Source organism: Pelodiscus sinensis, chromosome 10 (assembly GCF_052426305.1).
Source record: "Pelodiscus sinensis isolate ZL-2025 chromosome 10, ASM5242630v1, whole genome shotgun sequence".
Classification (NCBI taxonomy): Eukaryota; Metazoa; Chordata; order Testudines; family Trionychidae; genus Pelodiscus; species Pelodiscus sinensis.
Genome location: NC_143061.1, coordinates 14,597,587 through 14,619,958, shown reverse-complemented (window position 1 = coordinate 14,619,958; position 22,372 = coordinate 14,597,587). Strand labels below are relative to the sequence as shown.

General features: G+C 44.0%; 1 protein-coding gene across 8 annotated transcripts in view; it reads left to right on the top strand.

Moving 5' to 3' along the window:
• The window catches only part of NLGN1 (neuroligin 1), a 678,275-nt gene that overhangs the window by 615,136 nt on the left and 40,767 nt on the right, over positions 1-22,372 (top strand). The gene's annotated exons all lie outside the window — the stretch shown is intronic.

Below are 22,372 nucleotides of genomic sequence, written 5' to 3'. Positions count from 1 at the left end.
ATGAATTCTCGTCCTTTAACCTTATCTTATACTTGTTCTTGCTATGCTGGCAACAATGCTTATCTTAAGAGGCTTTGTTCCCAAAGACTTGATTCTGGCTCATCAGATATAGGGGAAAGGAAAAGGGGGGGGGAAGAAATGCAGGCCTCACCACCCCTAAACTATCACGAACAAAGTTCTTCCGCAATTGACCACTACAAAACTCAAAGAGAAATTAAAATTTCTGTTTAGTTTCAAAATTTCCAGTCAAACTCGGGGGGCGGGGGAGCGGGGGAGGGGGCAGGAAATTTCAAATGAAATTTTCCTGCAAAGAATTTCATTTTTATGAAACTGCATTTTTGCTGGAAAATGTTTCCAGTAGAAATGTCGAGCAGCTCTATGCTTCAATGTTTTCTTACAGTTTCTCCATCTTCTCTCTCTCCCATTGTCTGGCCTCCCTTGTTCTAGCCTCAGTGAGGTCCTCCATCTTATTGGCTAACATCTTTAATGAGTTAAGAGACCAGTTCACCCCATCCTAATGGTGGATAGACACATCCAAGACTATTAGCTAAGAAGGGAATGGATGCACCCCCATACTCTGGAGGTCCTTAAGTCATTGACGACAGATTCTGGAATTGGATAACAGGAGACTGATTCCATAAGTACCTTGTTCTGTTCATTAACCCGGTAGTATATGGCATTGGCCACTGTTGGAAGACAAAATACTGGGCTAGGAGACCCAGTGTAGCTATTCTTATAGTTGTATAGGCTTTAAGGCCAGACGGGATCATTGTGATCATGTAGTCCAGGCATGTCAAACTGGCATTTGGAGGGTCGCATGCAGCCCAATCAAAATTTTTTGTGGCCCCCAGAACATTTTTATAAAAGAATGAAGTGCGGCCCGCTGACTGCTCGGATCATGTGGCCGAGTGCCTGCTCACGGCCAGCCGAGCTGCTCTGCACACACGCTCACAGCTGTCTGGATGCTCTGCGCTGGGCACTCCAGCAGGCGCTCACAGCTAGCCGTTGTGCTCATGCTGCCTCAGGTGGCAACGACGACTCCAGGTTCCAGGTATTAGATTGGGGGAGGGGGATGCTGGGAGATCCTGGCTCTGGGAGAGGGAGGAGGCATTAGGTTGGGTGGTCCTGGCTATGGTGGAGGAGGGAGGCATGAAGTGGGGGGGGGGACAAGGAGTGCCTCGGTCTAGGGCAGGGGAGAGGCATTAGGTTGGGGGGGGCTGGGAATGCCTGGCTCTGAGGGAGGGGCAGAGTCATTAGGTTGCAGGGGGGCCTGGCTCTGGGGGAGTGAAGGGAGATTGGGTTAGAATGCCGGGCTCTGGGAGAGAGGAGGGGAATATTTTGTTAATATTTTGTTTAATTATTTATTCCCAAATAAAATCACAAAATGTATATTAATTTTATATCAATAAATACGTCAATCTTTTGCAATTGCATGAATAATTATATCTTTGTGCAAAATCTCAACTCACAAAGTATCTGAAATTTTCACAGACGCCTGTTCTATTTGATTAATCATGGTCTATACTTGTTTTTATTTCAACAAAACAAGTTATGTATCATATACAAAATTTAAATATATATACTTAAATTTATATTTAAATTAAAAATATGTAAAATTAATTTAAAAATTATTTAATGTGAGCAAATAACAATTTTACACATCAAATTATTGTAATATTATATAGTATACCTAAAACATAATCTATAATAATAAATAACTATGACTTTCCAATAAAGTAAATTTTCTTTGGTGGCCCGCGGGGGTCTTGTGACTGGTGACCGGTGTTGGTGCCTTCTTTTTTTTTTCTCAACAAATGATCGATGATTTTGGGAACCCTAGGTGGCCCTGAAAGCTATCAGTTTTCATTTGTGTAGCCCTCAGTAGGCTTCGAGTTTGACATGCCTGATGTAGTCTGATCTACACTACATTACACTACACTGACCCTCACCCACCCCACTCCTGTAATAGACCTCAGGCTCAATTACTGAAGTCCTCAAATAAAGATTTAAAGACTTCAAGTTATAGAGTATCCACCATTTATACTAGTCAAAACCTGAAAGTGACCGAGGCCTCATATTGTGAAGGAAAGTAACCCTCCCTCCACCCCCCCCATTCCTCCCCCAGGATATCTGCCAATCTGTCTGACCCACAGGAAAATTCCTTCCCAACCTAAATATGGTGATCAGTTGGATTCTGAGCATATGAGCAAGACTCACTAGCCAGGCACCTGGGAAACAATTCGCTATAGTACTTCAGAGCCTACCCCATCTAGTCTCATCTCTGGTCATTGAGGATATTAGCTACCAGTAGTCACTAAAGAGTCACACACCACGTGGGAACTTGCTACACTCATCAAGCTCTGTCTTAGGTTTTCTACCCTCATTGGCTCCCCTGGGAAGGCTGTTCCAAAATGTCTCTCCTCTGATAGAAACTTTTGTCAAATTTCAAGTTTAAACTTGTTGGTAGCTATTTTATAACGGGTTCCCTAGGGAGGGGGTGGAATCTCCATTCTAGAGGTTATTAAGTCCTGGCTTGATAAAGTCCTAGCTGGGATGATTTAGTTAGGGTTGGTCCTGCTTTGGGAAGGAGGCTGGACTCGATGACCTCCTGAGGTCTCTTCCACTCCTAGGATTCCATGATTCTATGATATCCATTTGTTATTTGTGTCCACATTAGTGTTTAACTCCCCTCACCCTGGTTTGAGATCCAAACAGGAGTAGCTGGGTTGTGACACAGCAAGAAATGTCTAATTAAAACACAAATTCAATACAACTTTGAATTATATCAGGTGAAATCTTTAACCTTCAGATAATTGGGTGGATCCACTCTGAAGTCTGTACTTACAAGCCCTCACAAAAGACTTCTAAATGGACTCACTAATGTTTTATTAAGATAAGATGTTTAAGGAATAAAAGGAACTTCCCTTAACAAAAATGGGAACTTCCATTTACTTTAAGTTGGATCTTTGGATTATTCAGATTCTATTGTTATTTATATGATGCAACAGATGTGCTTGGAGCTTTACTGGCATGCAGTATAATTTGTGAGGCAGAATAGATAAACTCTGATATTTAGATGCTTCAGACATGAGGGTAAAGAGGACAAAGAACAGTTCAGGGCATCCAAAAACAATTTTTAAAGGCTAGCAATTAATCTGCCCAGAGGCAGGATTAACTACCTCTAACCCCACTGGGAGACACCTTTATGGAACTATCTGGCTACTTGGCAGCTGGCTTGCTGCCAACCAGCCACAAAAAAGTCTTCTTTAGCCCTGATGTCAGATGACTCCTTCATATAGTCAGTGGAATTCAACTAAGTTGTTGATTAATATATAAGGCAAACAAAGGGAGGTTGATTGTCATGCAAATTGAGGCAGGAGGCCCCCAAATGAGACACTGTGCCTCTAGTAAGAGTATAATTTAATCTCTCAAATCAAGATTTCGCTCTGGAGACATTGCACTGTAGAAGCTGTATGGCATTTCCACACCCGAAACCCATGGAAAGTCTATTCCTGATGAAGAGGCAATAACCCTGGTCTATACTAGAGAGTTATTTCCAAATTACTCCCCTTATTTCAAAATAATAAGCAGAGCATACACACTACCAAGCCCGTTATTTTAAAATAATGGGCTGGTTATTCAAAATCGGTATTCCTGCTTTCTTTGGGGAATAATGCTTATTTTGAAATAGTTATTTCGGGAGTTATTATTTTGAATTTGGTTATTTCAAAATCATTTCCTAGTGTAGACATGCCCTTAGTTGTTAATGTTTACTGCCTTTCATCTGTAATAGAGCTTACTGTATTGTCTGTCTCCAGTTTTTCAAGTCTTGAATTTGCTGGCTGGTAAACTATTAAAACAGATTAACTAAACTTCAAACAGATTTATTTCAGATGGTTAAAGCAAATCCATTTGGATTATCTGCCTTTGGACATCATTTCCTAGCCTGCAGAGGTTCATTAAGGAAGAATTTAAATGTGCTAGCTAGGGGAGAGCCAGCAGGAATCATATTTTGAAAATTATTCATATTATCATGCTTGATTCTGCTGTAATGTCTTATATTTCAGAAACCACACTCCGTCATGATTTATGTATCATGGCTTTGTTTAAATGCAAGAGCAATTGATAGCCTTTTAGTCATTTTTGGTAACAAAATGGCCTATGCCTAGAGTGCAAAAAAACAAAAAAATTGTAATAGACTCAATAGATGTATTCTTAAAATCTCAGCAGTCAAAACTATGCATTTTCCTTTGTGAAAGAGTTGCTGAGAGTTAAAACATCACACTAGAGCATTTTGCTTTGTTTCAATCATCGTATCTGTTTCAGAAGACAATTAGCCTGAGGTTGGATCTATGGCTTATTTGATTATGATTTTCAAAATGAAAATGAAGATGTTTAGAATTACTTTAATTGTGCTACCCCCTGTTTCATAAATAAGCACTGCCACTCTTAAAAATCACATTTGGAGATATATTTAATCAAAATTTATGTAAGAAAAGCAATATGAACTTTGCCTCAGACTGAAAATTATTCAGTCACATTCAGCATAAAGGCCATCATTCAAGAAAGCACTAAACCATAAGCCTAACTTTTGAGTACTTCAGTGATCCCCTCGAGTTCAGTGCTCAAGTACCTTGTTGACTTGTGGCCAGTAGAACAAATGCTGAGGTTCGGACTGAGGGCTAGGTTGTGCTTGACTGTAACATATGTCATAATTGCAACACTATTCTCTGATGTGTACATGGCTTGCTCTTTCCCTAGTACTTAATTATCTAATATATGGAGATATACCTATCTCATAGAACTGGAAGGGACCTTGCAAGTTCATTGAGTCCAGTCCCCTGCCTTCATGGCAGGATCAAGTACCATCCCTGACAGATTTTCCCCCAGATCCCTAAATGGCCTCCTCAAGGATTGAGCTCAAAACCCTGAATTTAGCAGGCTAATACTCAAACCCCTGAGCTATCCCTCCTCCCCTGAGCTAGCCCTCTGTGGTCTGCCAACTGTGTAACCACACAAACTCAAACACTCTTGCCTCATCTTATTACCTTAAGGCTGCCCCACTTTTTTTCCAAGTCCCTATTCCGCTCACTTCACCCCCACTTCTTTTGTTGCTCATTCTCCCTCATTCACACTCACTTCACTGGGCTGATGTAGGAATTTGGGCTGCTGAAAGGGGTGTGGAGTGTAGGCTCTAGCCAGGCAATGCTTACATTAGGGGGCTTCTGATCAGTGGTGCAGCAGAACTGATACAGGTTCCCTGCCTGCCCTAGCCCTTTGCAGCAACTCAAAGTGGCTATCCCATCACTGCAGCACTTGGGGAGGACATGTGGCTCCACCTCCTGCCCTTGCCTGCAGGCACGCCCCTCTCCCCCGAGTTCCTGACCAATGGGAGCTGCAGAGTTGGCGCTCAAGGTAGAGGCAGCACATAGAGACCTTCTACACCTCCCTAGAGCTGCAGGAATGTGTTGGCTGCATCTGAAAGCAGTCTAAGGCTATGGCAGGCAGGGAGCCTGCCTTAACCCTGCTGAACTGCCACACTTTTAACAGCCCAAAATCTCCTGGATTGGCTGCATTAGCCACAGAAAGTCTGATTCTGGGGGGATTCCCAGCAAAACCAGGAGAGCTGGCAACTCTACCTACTACCCTGGCAGTGCCTATTCCAAAGGGGGCAGAGAAGGTTCTGGGCTAGGGAGCTGTCACCCTTGTATCAGCACAGCCTGCGATAAAGTGCAGCCTTTGAAAGGGTGCAATAGCAGCTGTGTTGTTTCTGCATGTGTGGGAGCAGCAGGAGACATTTGGAATGCCAGACCATGATTCGATTGGGTCATGCAGCTCCATGCCACTGTAGACACAGGGCCGCACCTAACTGGCACAGTGTGGCCCTCTGATTGACTCTGTCCTCACACAAGCTAAACGCCTGTTAACTTAAAATAAAGGGAGTAAAAATTTGCACTTAAATTCTTTTGATATGATCTGATTTGTTTGCTTTGAATCTATGATCATCTTATGTGCATGCAAATGAGAGTGATAGCATTCCGCTAGAGTCATGTATAGAGCATTGCCATCACACCAGATGAGGCACCAGTCCAATTTCTGGTGGCTTCACTGAGAACTGGAGGGAACTTGGAAATTCACCCAATTTATGATCTGAAACTCCATGTTCTTATTGACCTGAGATTTGCCAGGAAAAAAAAACCTGCCATCTGCTCTGAATTGTGCAGGTCTGTAGGACTGGAGTCAAAGGTCTCTTCAAAGCAGGTGCAGCCTGCCAAACTCATTTCATAGATGTGAATCTAGGAGGCCATAGGTGAACAGCTAGTGCATTAAACCATTTCACTACGCTGCCTGCCCTATGTTAAAAAAACCCTCAACCCACATTTATTATGGCTATGGCATTTTTAGCTTTTGTACATTGAGGACCAAACTTTCAGCCATGCCTCATTCCCATCTTCCACTTGTTTGTGTGCAAAATTACAAGCAGACTTGCCTTTTTGTAGAATTAACAATAATTTTCATACACTTGCTAGAATTTGAATTTGCAAGCCCACACAGAACATTTCAGACTCGCATACACGTACCTGCATGCATGCTGGTGCATCAGCAGTGTGCTTGTAGGTGTTTGTGGCTGTAAAAGGTGGATTAATATGGAGACGAGCTGAATAGCATTCATTTTAAAGTTCTTTAATGGTATTAAAACTCATTAATTGTCTTACCATTAAATGCATTTTTCCTAAGTATCAGTAAAATGAAAATCATAGTAGATTGAAGTTTTTGTCTTTGATTGGATCTCACCATTAAAAAAATGTTTGTTGGAGACAGTCTCTGTAGCTTTCTTTTAAATTCCACATGCCTACAAATGGAAACTGTGTGCCAGAGTCAAACTGGTAAACAGCACATATGTTTCCCATGTCTCCAAAATATCTTGCCATGATACATAATGCATCAAAGTTTAAGGAAAAGATAAATTGGTCAGTTTAATCAGTGACTTTTAAACTGATGTTCTTTGTCATATTTGTTTGCTTTCTAAAAGGACATGGGCCACTTTACCCACTTGTTAGCAAAGATTTGCATGAGTAGTCCCTTCTCAAATGATTTTCTAACCAAGCTTGAGATCTTTTCCCATACTTATTTCCAAAATCTATAGGGAACAGCGCTGTAATCAGAATAAAATTTGACAAATTGATTCTGTTACATAACTGGTTAAGTATTTTTTTCACTGCCTCTGAATATAAAGAGAAGTCAGCTGGAATGGATCTTTTTCTAGAGGACAGGTCACAATCATAAAATCCAAAATCTCTCCACAAGGACTGACCCTGATTTCTAAGCCCTAATTTACATTATATCAACATTCTTTTAAAAATGCCTCTTTTGAGAGAGAGAGAGAAAGAGAGAGAGAGAGAGATGGGATCAGAAGCGCTGTGTACTCACATTAAGGTTCTCTAACCTTCAGTAATAATTGGCAGCTGGCCTGCTGCAAGGATAGAATCTGTAAAGCAGACAGTGTCTCCCATATGCTGCCCTTCTAAGGGAAGTCTTCTTATTACTGGAAAGCAGGAATACAGTGATGGTAAAATACTGTAAGGATCATTTATCAATCACGGTATCAGCATAGCGATGGCACTGTATAGCTATAAAAATTAGACAAGGAAAAGATCTATTCGTTCATTCCCTTGCCAGTGAAGAATTTTCTAGTGCTTTCTCCATTCTAATGTGAAAAGTACCAAGGAATGGGGCTTCTGCCACATCCCTTGAGGGACTTTTTCACACTCTTAACAAATCTCGCTGCCAAGAAATGTGTTTTTTGGTATTGAATCTGACTTTTTCCTTTTCTTTTTTTCATTGTAGTGATAACCTTGTGTAGCACCTAAATAATTCATAGACTGTAATGATGTCTTAGGGAATGGAGGGGACTTTTTTTTTTCTTTTTTACCATTTTGCACTTCTCTTACCTTATATACTATTGTAATCTTTTCCAAAGTCACTCACCTCCAGTCTCCTGGACCGTTTTCCTTTCTCTTGAGAAATCTCCTTCAGTTTGTCTACTCATTATATTTCTGGTAATGAGGTGCTCAGCTTTTCAGGTGCTGTCACGCTGAAGTTGTATAATGAGGGTCTCTCACTTTCTTGCTCCGGGATCTGATGCCTTTGCAAATGCAGCCCAGCTTCTTTTTTTTTTTTTTTGGCTGCTGTACAACTTTGCAAACTCATGTTCAGTGTCCTGTTCACAATTACCCAAAAGTGTTCACCTTTCTTATTACCAGGCTTTTCTCTCACACTGACTCTCTGAGGGTATGTCTACACTACCCCGCTAGTTCAAACTAGCGGGGTAATGTAGGCATACCGCACTTGCAAATGGAATGAGGAATACAGCTAGTTTGGATTAGGAAACCTAATCCGAACTAGCTACTCCGTGCTGCGTGTAGCCGCGCGGCACGGGGTTCGATCTAGCCGGGATTTAAAAATGGCAGCGCCCGGCTTATGCAAATGAAGCCTGGGAAATTCAAATCCCGGGCTTCATTTGCAAGTGCGGTATGCCTACATTACCCCGCTAGTTCGAATTCGGAGGGTAGTGTAGACATACACTGAGGGTGTGTAAGACTACATGGCTCTGTCGATGGAGCCATGTAGATGAGTTAACTAGACATAGCAAAATGAAGTGGCAATTTAAATAATCGCCACTTCATTTACATCAAAATGGCCACTGATTGTCAGCACAGCGCGGTAGTCTACATGGGGATCACCTGACCCCAAACCCTTTGTCATCAGATCCTGAAAGCCTCGTTTTACGAGGCATAAAGAATCTGACGACAAAGGGTTCTGGGGTCAGCTGATCCCCATCTAGACTACCACGCTGTGCCGACAAGCTGATCGGTACAGCGCAGCAGGCATTTTGATGTAAATGAAGCGGTGATTATTTAAATCACCACTTCATTTTGTTATGTCTAGTAAACTCATCTACATGGCTCCGTCGATGGAGCCATGTAGTCTAGACATACCCTGCGGGTATGTCTACGCTATGGGGCTGTGTCTACTTTGGCCCCTATTCCGTAATAGGGATGCTAATGTAGCACTTTGGAATAGGCAAATCCGCGGGGGATTTAAATATCCCCTGCGGGATTTGCATTTTCATGGCTGCCGTTTTTTTCCGGCTTGTAGATAAGCCGGAGAAAAGCGCCAGTCTGGATGCGATCCTCCGGAAAATAAGCTCTTTTCCGGAGGATCTCTTATTCCTACTTTCAAGTAGAGGCTATCTGAGGCTGTAGAGGGGAGCCGTGTCTCAGAACCTTCATCTTCTCAAGGGACAGCAAGCTTCGTACTGTGTTGCCCTTGTGGATGCCACCATAATTCTGCCATGGAGCCGGACCTGCTGCAAAGCAGTCATCAGCTCATAGACCTCCTGCTGCACCTCATGGTGTAGTTGATGCAGGCTGCCCTTGTGGCACTGCAGGACCAGGACCTGCAGTTCACTCGGGCACTTCCTCACCCCACTCCATGTGCTGCTCATGCAGCACAGTCTCTCCCACCCTCCCCTGCACACCATGCACCACCGCTTCTGGTGCCAGAACACCAGTTCCAACAGGTGGGACCAGATTGTCATGGAGCAGTGGGTCGACCACCAGTGGCTCCAGAACTTTCGCATGCGGTGGGACACCTTCCTGGAGAAGTTAAGTGGCTCGCCCCTGCCCTCAGGCCATGGGGCACCCACATGTGACCCGCAATCCCCCTCCAGATATGTATTGCCATCCCAACTTGGAATCTCGCCATGCCAGACAGCTACTGCTCCATTGGGAAGCAGTTCAGCATGAGCAGATCAACCATCAGGGCCATACTTATACAGGTATGATACTCTTGTGCTATTGTCCCAGGAGGATGGTGAAGCACTGGAATGGGATTCCCTAGGGAAGGAGGAGTGGACTTTGCCTCCCTGGATGTTTTATAATCCTGCCTTCACAAAGCCCCATGGGAGATGGGGTACTTGGGGTTGCTCCTGCTGTGGGAATTGGCTTTGGCTTGGGGAATTCCCGAGGGCTCAGCAACCCTGTGATTCTATGTTTGTAGCCTTCTACGGGTGGTGAGAGCCATCAACACCATCCTGCTGTTCAGGGTCATCAACCTGGGTGACGTGGACTGCATCGTTGCCAGTTTTGCCACCACGGGCTTCCCCAACTGCAGTAGTAGGGGGAGGGGAGGGATTGATAGAATCCACTTACCTATCCAGGCATATGATCACCGAGCCTCCAATTTCATTGACCAAAAGGGGTATTTTCAATGGTGCTGCAGGCCTTCATGGACCACTGAGGCTACTTCACCAACATTAAAGTCAGGTGGTTGAGGAAGGTGCACAATGCCCACATATTCCACATCTCCAGCCTCTTCCAGAAGATCATTCCAGCACTTTTTTTCTCCAACCACACCATCAGGGTTTGGGATGTGGACATGCCCATGTGCATCATGGGGGACACAGCCTAGCTCCTACTCCCCTGACTGATGAAGCCCTACACAGGACCCCCACCAAGGAATGGCTAACACCAGGCTCATCAGAGCCTGCGTTGTGGTGCAGGGTGCCTTCAGCCATTGAAAGGGGATCTTGGTAAATGGAATATCCCCCAGGTGGTGGCAGCCTGCTGTGTCCTGCACAAACTCTGCGAGAACAAGGGGGAGACCTGGGTGAGGTGGGACTAGAACCCACGAGCACCCTATCCCCTAGGTGAGCACCCTATCCCCTAGGCCCCACCCCACTTACTGTTAGGGCACCCCTTATCCCTCCAGGCTGTTCCTGTCAAGCTGGGGACAGAGGCCAAGCAGTTGGCCAGGGCCTTTGAGCAGCCATGCACCGCTGCCATCAGGCAAACCCATCAAGGGGCTGTGTACATCTGGGAGGCCTGTGAGGGAGAGTCTCAGACAAGGTCAGCTGTGAAACTCTCCCCTGGGCCTTCCCACAAAGGGCCTCTGCATTGTTCCTGTGTTCCTTTCCTCTCCACTCCTCCCTTCCTCTGCCCTCCCTTCCCACCTTCCTCTCCCTCCCTTTCCCTGCAGATACATTAAACCAGATATTTGGTTTGAAACAATCAAATGTCTTTTTTTATTTGGGGTAAATATAACTGGTGATGAACTGGGGAAAGAACCTGTGGGCAAGGGAGGAGGAAGAGCAGAGGGATGGGGCTGGGACTGGTATCTGCCTTGGGTGGTCCCACCAGCTCATGTGCAGGGCCCTCAGTAGCCATGGGAGATGCTAGGGAGTGAAGCCAGGGGAGAGGGGAGCAGAAGTGGGTGCAAGGGGACTTGGGAAGGAGCAGGTGGGTGACTGCTGGACCACTCAAGCACTGTGAGCAAGTGGTCGATGGTGGTGGTGTATGCCGCACACATGCTGTAGTTCCGCCGGGGCAGCTCCTGCCAGGTGGTGCAGTGCAGCTTCAAGTTGGTGTCCCACCTCTGCTCCTGCCACTGAAGACACTGCTGCAAGGCACGTAAGCAGGTGATGTGTTACTGCTCCAGTTCCTCATGGAGTTTTCTGCAGAAGCAGCTCTCGCAGGATCATGATTATGGCACAGGAGGTGTTGGATGTACCTCACTTGCAGTTGCTCCAGCTGTGAAGAAAAATGAGAAGGCCAGTCCTCCTAAGAGACACTGTCAATGAAGCCTAGCCCTCATCTCTGAGCCAACACCAAAAGATCTCATTTCAGTCGACCGTGCTTTCAGCAAGGCCATCTGTGGTCTAGACCGTGTGCACTGGGTCACAGACATTCCAGAGGAGCCTCACTACCTGCCACGCCCTGGGGACAAGCAGACATGGGAAGGTACCAGCCAGGCCAGGAGCCTGTGGGTGGGAGGAGAATGATGGGTGGCTCACCTTCCCTCCATGCTGCACACACTCCACATCTGACAGAGGCAGCGTTCCACAGGGAGAGGACTTCTATGTCTGCTGGAGGAAGGGGGGAAGGATTTTGGGGGAAGTGTATATGAGCAGCAGATGCCACTTGCCAGGGAGCACTGGAGTCTCCTTCTCTTCCTCCCCCCGACAGGTTCCCATAGAGGGGCTTGGTGTCCTCTTTCTCGCTGTGCTTCACCAGGAGCAGATGCTGCGCTCAGAGTGCGGGCATGAGCCTATGCCATGTTAGGCACTGTTGTGTGTGTCCATGACCTCAGCCTCCTTAATGGTGGCTTGTGGTGGGAAGGTGTCCCATCATGGAATTCGGAGTAAGGCAGGCCTCTCCAGAAACCCTGTGAGCAGCAGCAACAGGTTCCTTTGTGGCAGCATCATGAGGTTGTCTGCTCTGGACAGGCGCTACATGTGCACCCACGTGCACGAGCTGCTGTGTGAGTCCCAGGCCAAGAAGGCTGAGTAAGGAACATGCAGCCCCTCGCCACCCACAACCTCCTCCCACCTGTATCTAGGGAAAGTGATGGAACATACCTGATGGGCCTTTCCAAGCTTCATCCAAACCCTGGGAGACAGCCTGGGGTGGGGGACACCGATTCCAAGGAGAGGATGACCTTCTGGCTGGTGGGCACTGTATCCTGGCTGGCTTCATCCTCCTCCACCACCTTCTCCTCCTCGTGGTACACAGCCCCGCCATCTGGGTGGCTGATGATGGGCCAGAGTCCATGACAGGATGTGGTGCAGCTGCTCATAAAAGTGGCACAACTCAGGTGCTGCCTCTGAGCAGGAACTCCACTCCCTGGCCTTTGTGTAGGTCTGCCAGAGCTCTTTTATTTCCACGTGCATCTGCTCCTGGGTGCGCATGTGGGCCTTCTGACCCAAGCTTGCAGCCATCTGGCCATAGACGTCTGCATTCCTGCATGTGGTGTGGAGATCCTGGAGTTTAGCCTCCTCCCCCAGACCTCAATGAGATTTAGGATCTCCGCACCAGACCAGGTAGGGGCCCTCTTCCGCCTTTTGGGCAGGAGCTTGGGGCTGGTGGCTCTCTAGCAGCCTTGGGGGACTCAGTGGGAGTGCGGGAGTCGACCATTATTGCAGAATAGTTATCGGTTAATCTTGTAGTCATCGACACATTGACATCCCAAATCTAAATAATAAGTATCATCACTAGCACCTACCTTCTATAACTGTGTCCTCTTCTAGTTCTCTTCCTTCTTCTCCAAGCACACTTCAAGGTGTCTTTTAGAGGATTTTCCTTGTTCTCCTTTGGACTTTCCATGGCAGCTACCCAGGGCTCTATCCTTGGTCTCCCTCTACATTTTATTTCTGAGTAATCTCAGAGATAAAATGGGTAATCTCATATGCAAAGAGAGATTCTTCTATTACCTCCCTGCTGAAAATGTACAGATCTTCCTTTCTACTCTTCACTTGCCTCCCTTTGTCCAAACCAAATCTCCACCTGACTGAGATCTTGCTCAGTTCCCACATAACTAAAACAGAGTTCTTTCTTTTCCCCCACACCCATAGCTAGGGCCCGACCATATTCACAGTGACTTTGGTCAATTTCATGGCCATAGCATTGTTTTTTAAATAATACATTTCATGATTTTAGCTATTTAAATCTGAAATATCAAGAGTGGGGATCCTGATACAAAAAGAAGGTCTGGGAAGGGACAGAAGTATCACAAGGTTAGTGTGTGGGGAGGGAGGGACTGCAGTACTGCTACCCTTACTTCTGGGCGAATGCCTTCAGAGTTGGGTCATTAGTCAGTAGCCACCACTCTTAGCCTCTCAGCTCAAAGGCAGAAGCACAGAAGTAAAGGATAGCATGCTGTGATATTGCTTCTCCTCCTCTGCACTGTTAGTGGTGATGGACAACAGCCATCACTCTCTGGCTGCCCAGGTCTGAAGGCAGCACAGAAGTAAGGGTGGCAATTCTACAACCTTCCTGAAATAGCTTTGGGTTACCCTTAAATGCCTTTTTGGGTCTGGACCCCCAATTTGAGAAATATGGGACTCCACTATGAAATCTGCATAGCATAGGGTAAAAGGATACAAAAGACCAAATTTCATGGTAGGAGATGAGATTTCATAGTCCGTAATACATCTTGTGGTTGTGAATGTGGTAAGGCCCTACCCATAGCCCTCCTTGCCACCTTCTCTCTAGTTCACCATGGACACCACGGACCTGCCTGACATTCAGGTCTGGTTCCTGGACCTGATCTCCTTGGGCATCTCTCTAGATCCTCTTATCCAGGTTATGTCTAAGCCTTGCTGAATATTTCTACATAACATCTGCAAGAGATGGCCTTTCCTTTCTATCCTCACAGCCGAAACTCTTGTCCAGGCTCTCAGCTTGTTGTATTGCAATTACTGTAATGGTCTTTTCTCTGGCCTTGACCAGCACAATCTTGCCTCACTCGTAATCAGTCAGATTGCTCCTGCAAAGATCACTGTAGCCTGTCACTTTGACCATATAACCCCTCTTTTTGCATCCCTCCACTGGCTCATCTTCTTTATCACATCTGACATAGGCTGCCTGTCCTCTCTTTCAAAGACCTTCACAGCCTATGACCTCATTCACTGCTGAGATGTCAGTTCCTGCCTTTGATCAGCTTATGGTGCCATCCTTCTTTCACCCCCTTGTTACATTTTCACTTGCCACAGCAACTAAAGGTTGTTTATCCATTACTCTAATAAATCTATGGTAAAATTATTCTATTGACATATCTGCATCTATACCAAGGCTTAGGACAGCTTCATTATGTCTGTCACCCAGCCAGGCTAGAGTGCCCCCCCACCTGCCCCTATTTAAGTGGTTAACCAGTTAAACATAACATTTAACCAGTTAACTGGTTAAACTGTATTTAAATCCCTAAAAGCTACCCCTTTCATACTTACAATAACTTGACAATGGTTAGGCAGCTGATATACTGAGGCTACTGCCCATTATGCTGACAAATACTGTCTCGTTATTCTCTTGTACTTCTTTTCTGGTTACATTTGCTGCTTCTTTTCTGTGAGCAGCTGTGGAGGCACTTCAGCTCTCTGCCTGCCAACTCAGACACAAAGTGGGGTGCCTCGATTTGGTTTTAGACAATTTTCTTCACAGCCATATGCTTTAAAAATCAAAAGGAAGCTTCGATCCTGCAGAATCTGATGACATTCAAGTGCTAAAGTTTACTTCTCTCTCAGCAAGTTATTTTTTCAAATCTTGTTTTGTGCACTTTTACTTTTTAGAACTTTTTTAGGTTTAGATTTGTGTGAGGTCTTGGAATATTTCATATAAGCTATGTGTAAGGCCACAGTTAGCGTTCTGTATTCCTATTATTTTTACGAAGATCTTATTATACTCAGACAGCAATTAGTGCTATGCTGTGGTGTATTAATTTATTAGTTGTTTTTTGAAAGTAATATACCGGTGGTCTCCAAAGAATACTGCAAAACTGATCCACAGTGCTATCAGGATTTGTATGCTTTTACAGATAAGTCCATTATATCGAGTCATTCATGTAGAATAAATGGGAAGCAAAATTAGCATTTATCAGTCTAGGGCCCTGAAAAGCTGTACACAACACAAGAAAATCAAATGAGCACGACAGGGAATTTGTTCAAAATCTTAATCAGCACTGCAGCACTGCAGATGAATATTATTGCCCACTACTTAAACTTTATTGCTCCATTTTTCTGTCTGTAGCCCTTTGCCTTGCCAACTTACCTTGCAAAGACAGCAGGCAGAACCATATAATACTTTTTATGATCTTGGCATCTGCACTTGTTTTGTCACTTGAAAGATAAGTACTATTGTGAAAATGATGGGGACGCAGGCAACCCCTTAGGTTTGTTTTACAAGCCAGAGTGAAGTGCTATTAGCCCTGCATTCCAATCACAAGAGCCATCCCATCCCTTTCAATGACTCTTTACTCATTCTTAATGAGGCAAACAGAATTTACAAAACCAATTTTTTTTCACAGGGTTAAGCCTCATAAAATGGGAGGATGATAGAGTAGGTAGGGCAGAGGACAAAGTGTGAGCAGGCTTTTGAGCTCTGGTTTGGACCAAAGCACAGATTCTCTGCATGACCTTGCATGAGTCACTTGACTTTTTTTGTATCTCATTCAAGCTATAAAATTATCTAACAGCAGAGTCTAAAACCATGCAATCCTGAGTAAATAATACAGGCAGTGGAAACAAATGGGGTTTATGTTTTCGCATCTTAAAATACTTTTCCTGTAAAGAGTGACAGTTTGCTATGCATGATTATTCTGTTAGCATAAATTACTCTTACTTTCAGTGATGGTTTACCAGATATATCAAAAGTGATACAGAGGTCGACTTCATATTATGGTGCATTAACTTTGCCAGAATGCATTTATTGTATTTAAAACCTGTTAGATATCTGCAGTGGGGACAAAGACTGTATAATTTTTTTTTTTACTTTAGCTTCTAGGAAACAAAATGCTTTAAATACAAAATATTGTGAGGGATTGCACATATATACCCCTCCCCCAGTTAGTAATTTGAAAATGCACAAAGGCTTGAATTTGCTCTCTTGGCCACTTTCTAAATATACTGAATGCTTCATTCCTAATGGAGGAACTCTTTTACACCATGTAGATCTTGGAAATAGTAAGTCTGCTGTTGCATCACAGCCATCATGCTTGATTATCCATACTTTTAGATGCGTGTTATATGAAGACTTCGATGTAATTATCATTATGGGGCCTGATTCATCATTGTTACTCTAGTTTTACACAAGCATCACATCACTGAAAACTTTGTATAGACCAGGAAGCAGCTGCCAAAATTTTGAAACAGAAAACCTGCCCCATCTTTGTCAGCCTTGAAAAGACATTTGTTTGGCTAAATGGAAAATTAATTAAACTCAACTGACCCCTTTATTTTCGAAGCACTGAATAATGCTTTAGTTCTAGTACTTCCATTAAAGTTAGTAGAAGCTGCTTGGCTAAAATTCCACATAATTTGAAAATGTTAGGATAGAAGACTCAAAGCCTGAAATTGCCAAGTAGTGTAGAGCTCAAAGGGGTACAGCACATAATGGGCAGTGACTGATTAGTATTTGAAGAGGTTTCTTTAAATTAGCCAACATACCTTGCTGCATGAAAAAAAAATTGAGGCACAGACCCTTTTATGGTTTACGGAGCCATTCATTATAACCAGTGCTGATGTCAACCTGGCCACTGTAATTAGAGGGGTTCTGCTGAAAAAATTTTGTGATCATGTGATGAGAGATTGTATCATAATGAGACTCACAAAAGGAATAAACTGAGATTGTGCAGGAAACCATAAATCTGGCATTTCCTTTCTTTTGAGGGTTTGGATGCACAATCTAACATTCTTTTACCATAGACTTTTTGGTATGTACTATTGATATTATTTATCTTGTTTGCATACTCAATCTTATATATACCCTTGACAAGGAATTGGGGAGAGAAAAAAAGAAAAGAGAAAATCAGGTCATCATATAGTACAGTTTGTAAGACGGATTCCCAAAAGTTACCAAAAAGTGACTTACATGATCAAACGAAACAACTTTAATAATATGTACTGTATCGTTGGTGTGCAGCCACTTTTATGCTTACACAGTAACATTATAGAACAGTTTGGGAAGAAAGTGAGCTAGAGAGAGAGAGAGCGGCTATAGTGGGAGTTTCAGTAGGAAGAATGTGCTTCCCATCTTAAAATCTGGCCACATACTATGGTTAACACCACTTCTCCTGCAAAACATTTAATAAATTGACCAGACCTAATCATTTGTGAGATCTGAAGAAGTCACAGCCCATGTGCAGGAATAGACATTCCATGGGTATTTATTTAATATATTATAGAAATAGTTGTTGTGGATGTAATGTTTATATCAGGTATAAGTCTACCCCTAGAATTACTGCTCTGTGGCACTGTTATATGAATTAAACGCCAAGCACTTTGGGAAAACTTTCTCCAGTTCAGCAATGAGAACACTCTGAGTCATGTTTTTTATAACTCACTCTCTGCTTTTAAGGACCATGCAACACAAGGGCCAGGTGTTATGTGCCAGTTGTTTAATTAAAAGGACTATTTTACCATCCACTAAATTAAACCCAAAATTAAAATGTAAAAAATTGGATTATACGGGGCACAGTTGAGTGAATATTCATTTTCATATAAGAGAAGTGTCATGTAAGATATAGATATCTAGTCTAAAGCTACAGTTCAGGAAATAATATGTTCTATATAAGTGACAACTTTTCCATTTGTTTCATGTAGAGAGGGAGTGAACATTTTGTTAGAAAACAGAATTTGTAGATTCACTTTATTCATGAATATTGTATGCTATACAGTAGATGAAAGTACAGATTTGTCGGTCAGTGCACATGGTGCCAGAATTAAGATAACTGAGTTTTCACCAAGCATAGAAGATACCATCAAAGAAAATATAGATTGCTTGATTCTCCACTGCTATGCATCTTGTTTTGTCATTAACCCCTGTGGAAGTGAATTTCTAAATATTACCATGCTGGTTTGACAGCATTTTATATCAAATTTTCAAAGCAGAGACAAATGAAGTCCATACTGTAGAAATGTTTTTATACATTTTGGATAATTTTTTAATTGTTATTACAGTGACTGAGAGCAGAAATTGGTCCATTCTCATTAAAGAAAGAAAAAGTCATTACAATGTTAAACCACTGGAAAATCAGGATCTTCAGCATTAAGTTTCCACAAACATCTCTAATGAAGCCCCAGAATTTGCCATCTTTTGAACATTGAGGTCGAACTCAGATTTTGGGGTGTACAAGTTCTGTCCTCTAGGGAAAAAAATACCATTGTTGATTCTGTCTTGAGAATGACTCTAAAAACCTACAAGCATATTAAAACTGTGTTAACATTCTATACCACTTTTCCTTAAGAATCAGCAAAAAACTTGTCATTGAAAATTTGAGGCAGCTTTTCAGAATTCATATTGAGTTTTTGAACTTGGTTGGGTGAAGATGATCATGTGGTACAAGACACAAAACACATTTTCTTTCTAGATGAAAGATGCTACAGTCTATAAATGCAGATGATACAGCATACAAATACAGAATATAAATACTCATTATGTTGTTAATCACTGGATATCTGTTCCTCTTTTATTGTCTGTGTGGCTATCCCTGCATTACTAGTGTCAGAGTTTCACAAATCTAAAAGGCTAAAAGAGATGAACCGTGCCTTTCTCTTTGTTCACCAGTTCTCTCATGAGTTAAAAATAAGTCTTTTTTAAGTGTCAAATGATGTTATACACTCTGGAGTGCAAATATAAAGCAATACACATCTTTCTTCCATTAGAGACTGAGTTATACAAAGATTAATCAAACCATTGTATCACACTGATCCTTTTATTGAAAGAGCTGGGATTTCTTTGCAAGTGCTACCTTGCCAGAAATGGGATACAATTCCATACTGCAATGTTCGAGATGCCTTTGTAAACTGAAACGATCCTTGAAGTCAACAGAAAGGTTCAGGAACAGAAAGCTTACCCCAGTGAATACCATTGCAAGTTAGCAGATGTGCTTTTGTTTGTAGAATCGGTAGCATTTTCACAATACTGCTTGAAGTCTGATAGTAATTACTGATGAGAAAAATGTCATTTTGAGAGTGATGCTGAACAAGGTACATTAACACTTAATTTGTCTCATCAGTTGGCACAAGACTTACTTTTTTACAGTATGTTAAAGAAGTGTCCAGACTCAGATTTCAAAGATGAACGCATGGTAGGTGAGACTCAGAGGAATATGCTAGCTCAATATTTCACCAGCCACCTCTCTGCCTAAGAGACCACGTCAGACTCTGGAGTTGAGAGAAGGACTGGTCTCCCCAACAGCAATGCTGTGTCAGCAGGAGGGAACAATCTGATGCCTATGCCAGGAGGAAAAAGATTTTTGTACTAGGGGATGAAAGATGGTCCATTGGTAGTGAGATTCTCTGCTCCAGCACAGATTTTCTGTGTGATATTTCCCAAGTTACTTGGCTTCTCTGTGGTTCAGTTCTCCCTCTGTAAAATGGAGGAAATAGAATTGCCCTACTTTTACAGGGGTTGTTGCAAAGATAGTTACACAAAAGACTGTAAGGTGCTCAGATACTGTCATGATGGGGACCAGATAAACACCACAGGAACACTGCTCAGGGAGATTTTGTTTGCTTAATGTCAAAAAGTGATGGACTGGCCAGGGAGATAATTGCTCAAACTCAGAATTGCAAGTCCATAAGGAAGAAACATGGGACAACATGCTACAAGAGGGAGAGGATAAAAACTGTGCACAAAGAGGTAGAATAACCTCATAAGAACAGGTTGTTCTACTGCAGGGTTCTTCATACCTTGCTCTGAAGCCTCTGAAATCAGTTGTAACAGATGAGATGCAGTGTTGGTCTCATTTATAGGTAAATAAGAAGCTATGACTTCTGCTTAAGTGCCTCTTTTATTTCCATTTCATCCTCACAACTCTCCTTACTCCATTATCTGTTTTGTTCACCAGTTGCATCCAGCTCCCTGGGGCAGAGACTCTTTGCAATAGGTTGTACATCCTTGGTCCATCAACGTTGGGAACTGACTAGTCCCGAATGAGAAAATTTTCCAGACCAGGGGAGTTGTTCCCTGCCACTGCCCCCAAGCCAGCCAGCGAGCCCCCTGCCTCTGGCTCTGGCTCCTTCTAGTCCCCCCCGCCCCTCGCCAGGATTTCTGCCCTGCTGCCATCAGCCCCCTAGTCCTGGGTGTCTGGGGTTCTCCACTATATTCCACCCTTGGGTGGTGTGGCATGCATTCTACCCCAATACATCCCTTTTAGGGGGTCAGTTGTTTCAGGATGACCTGGTGTTTGACTTGTTGAGCCAGTAGTGTTGTACGGAAGGCCAGATGCCTTACATAACAAGCTAACATACTAGTAATAATACAAATAGCTACAAAACCCAATAATACAATAACAATAGGATGGAGGAGATTATATGGAGACTGGATGCTTTTTCGTTGGCAAGGGCTCCCTCATAATGTTGCTTGGGCCAAGGTCCCAACTGAGTACCAGCGTTCTAGGACTGAAGGGTTAGGCATTGAAATACGAATCTCACCTGTGTGAACGGGGGGCACGATCCATTCAACCAGGTCTGGGGGGAATCTTTCCACCTGGGAAGTTAATTGCCACCATCCCGAAGGGTTAACTGACAGCACACTTGGAATCAGGAGCACTCACCGCATCAACTGCATGCTGGAGGGCTATTCTCATTTACGCAAGCGTGCCTGAGGAAAACATTGCAAAGTGACATCATTAGCAGGGAGGAACCACCACGTAGCCCCTGGGCCCTGTGCGATGGTTTCTGCAGCCACCATAGGAGCGGAGTCTCCCGGGCGGGGTAGTATCCAGACCCTCTGCCTGACCTCCTCCACACTCTTAGGTGTACTTTCATCAGGAGCCGGGGTGCTAAGGCCACCCTGACCCTCGTACTGCCTGCTATTAAGCAAGAGTACAGATTACTACAGGCTTGCCCCAACACTGGCTTCCATGAATTTGCCAATTACTCTGAGCCCAGTGCCCTGACCAAACTGCTAGGCCATTGGCCACTGCCCAGGAATCTGTGTGAAGGAGGCATGTTTCATCCCCCAGCTCTATTGCCTGCTTGCATGCCAGGTGTATAGCCATTAACTCTCCTAGCTGGCTGGAACCTCCTGTGCTTTCTTTAATCATCTGTATGTTCCGGGTCTGCTGTAGGGCAGCAGCTCGCCACTTCCGGGCACCTCCTACATATCGGGCAGACCCGTCAGTGAACCAGGCAAACTGTTTCTGCTCGGTTGTCAGAGCACTGTAAAAAGAGCCCCACACTGCTGTTCCTTGCAGCGGAGGCAGCTGCTGTGGGTTGGGCTGTTCAGCCTTATCTCCCTCTGGGAGCTGTGCTATTAACTCATGCAAGTAGGAAACCTCTGAGGGTCCAGGCTTAGCTCTCTCCTGGATGTACCACCTCCACTTTAACAGAGTGCTGGCCATAGCTCGACCTGACCGGGGAGCAGCTGTATTTCACACCCAGCTCACGATAGGGAACTCGGGGCACAGCAACACCTGCTGATCTTGAGTGGCATACTCAGTAACTAATAATGCCAGATAGCAAGCCAGCACCTGCTTCTCAAAGGGAGTGTAACTAACACTGGCCCCTGTAAACATCTTGCTCTAAAATCCTAAAGGGACCCGATGCCCTTGCTGCATTTGCCACAGGCTCCAAGCAGCTTGGTTTCCCTGGGTGGAGACTTGCAGTTCTACAGGACCTGGTTCCCACAGCCCCAAGCCGAGGGCAGTTGCTACTGCTGCCTTTGCTTGCTGAAAAGCTTCCTCCTGTTTATTCTCCCATGTAAAGGTGATCTTTTTCCTGCTAACCTGGTACAAAGGTCTTAGAATGGCCTGCAGGTGGGGAATAAAGCCCCTCCAATAACCCAGTAAACCAGTAAAGCGCTGCGTTTCCTCTTTT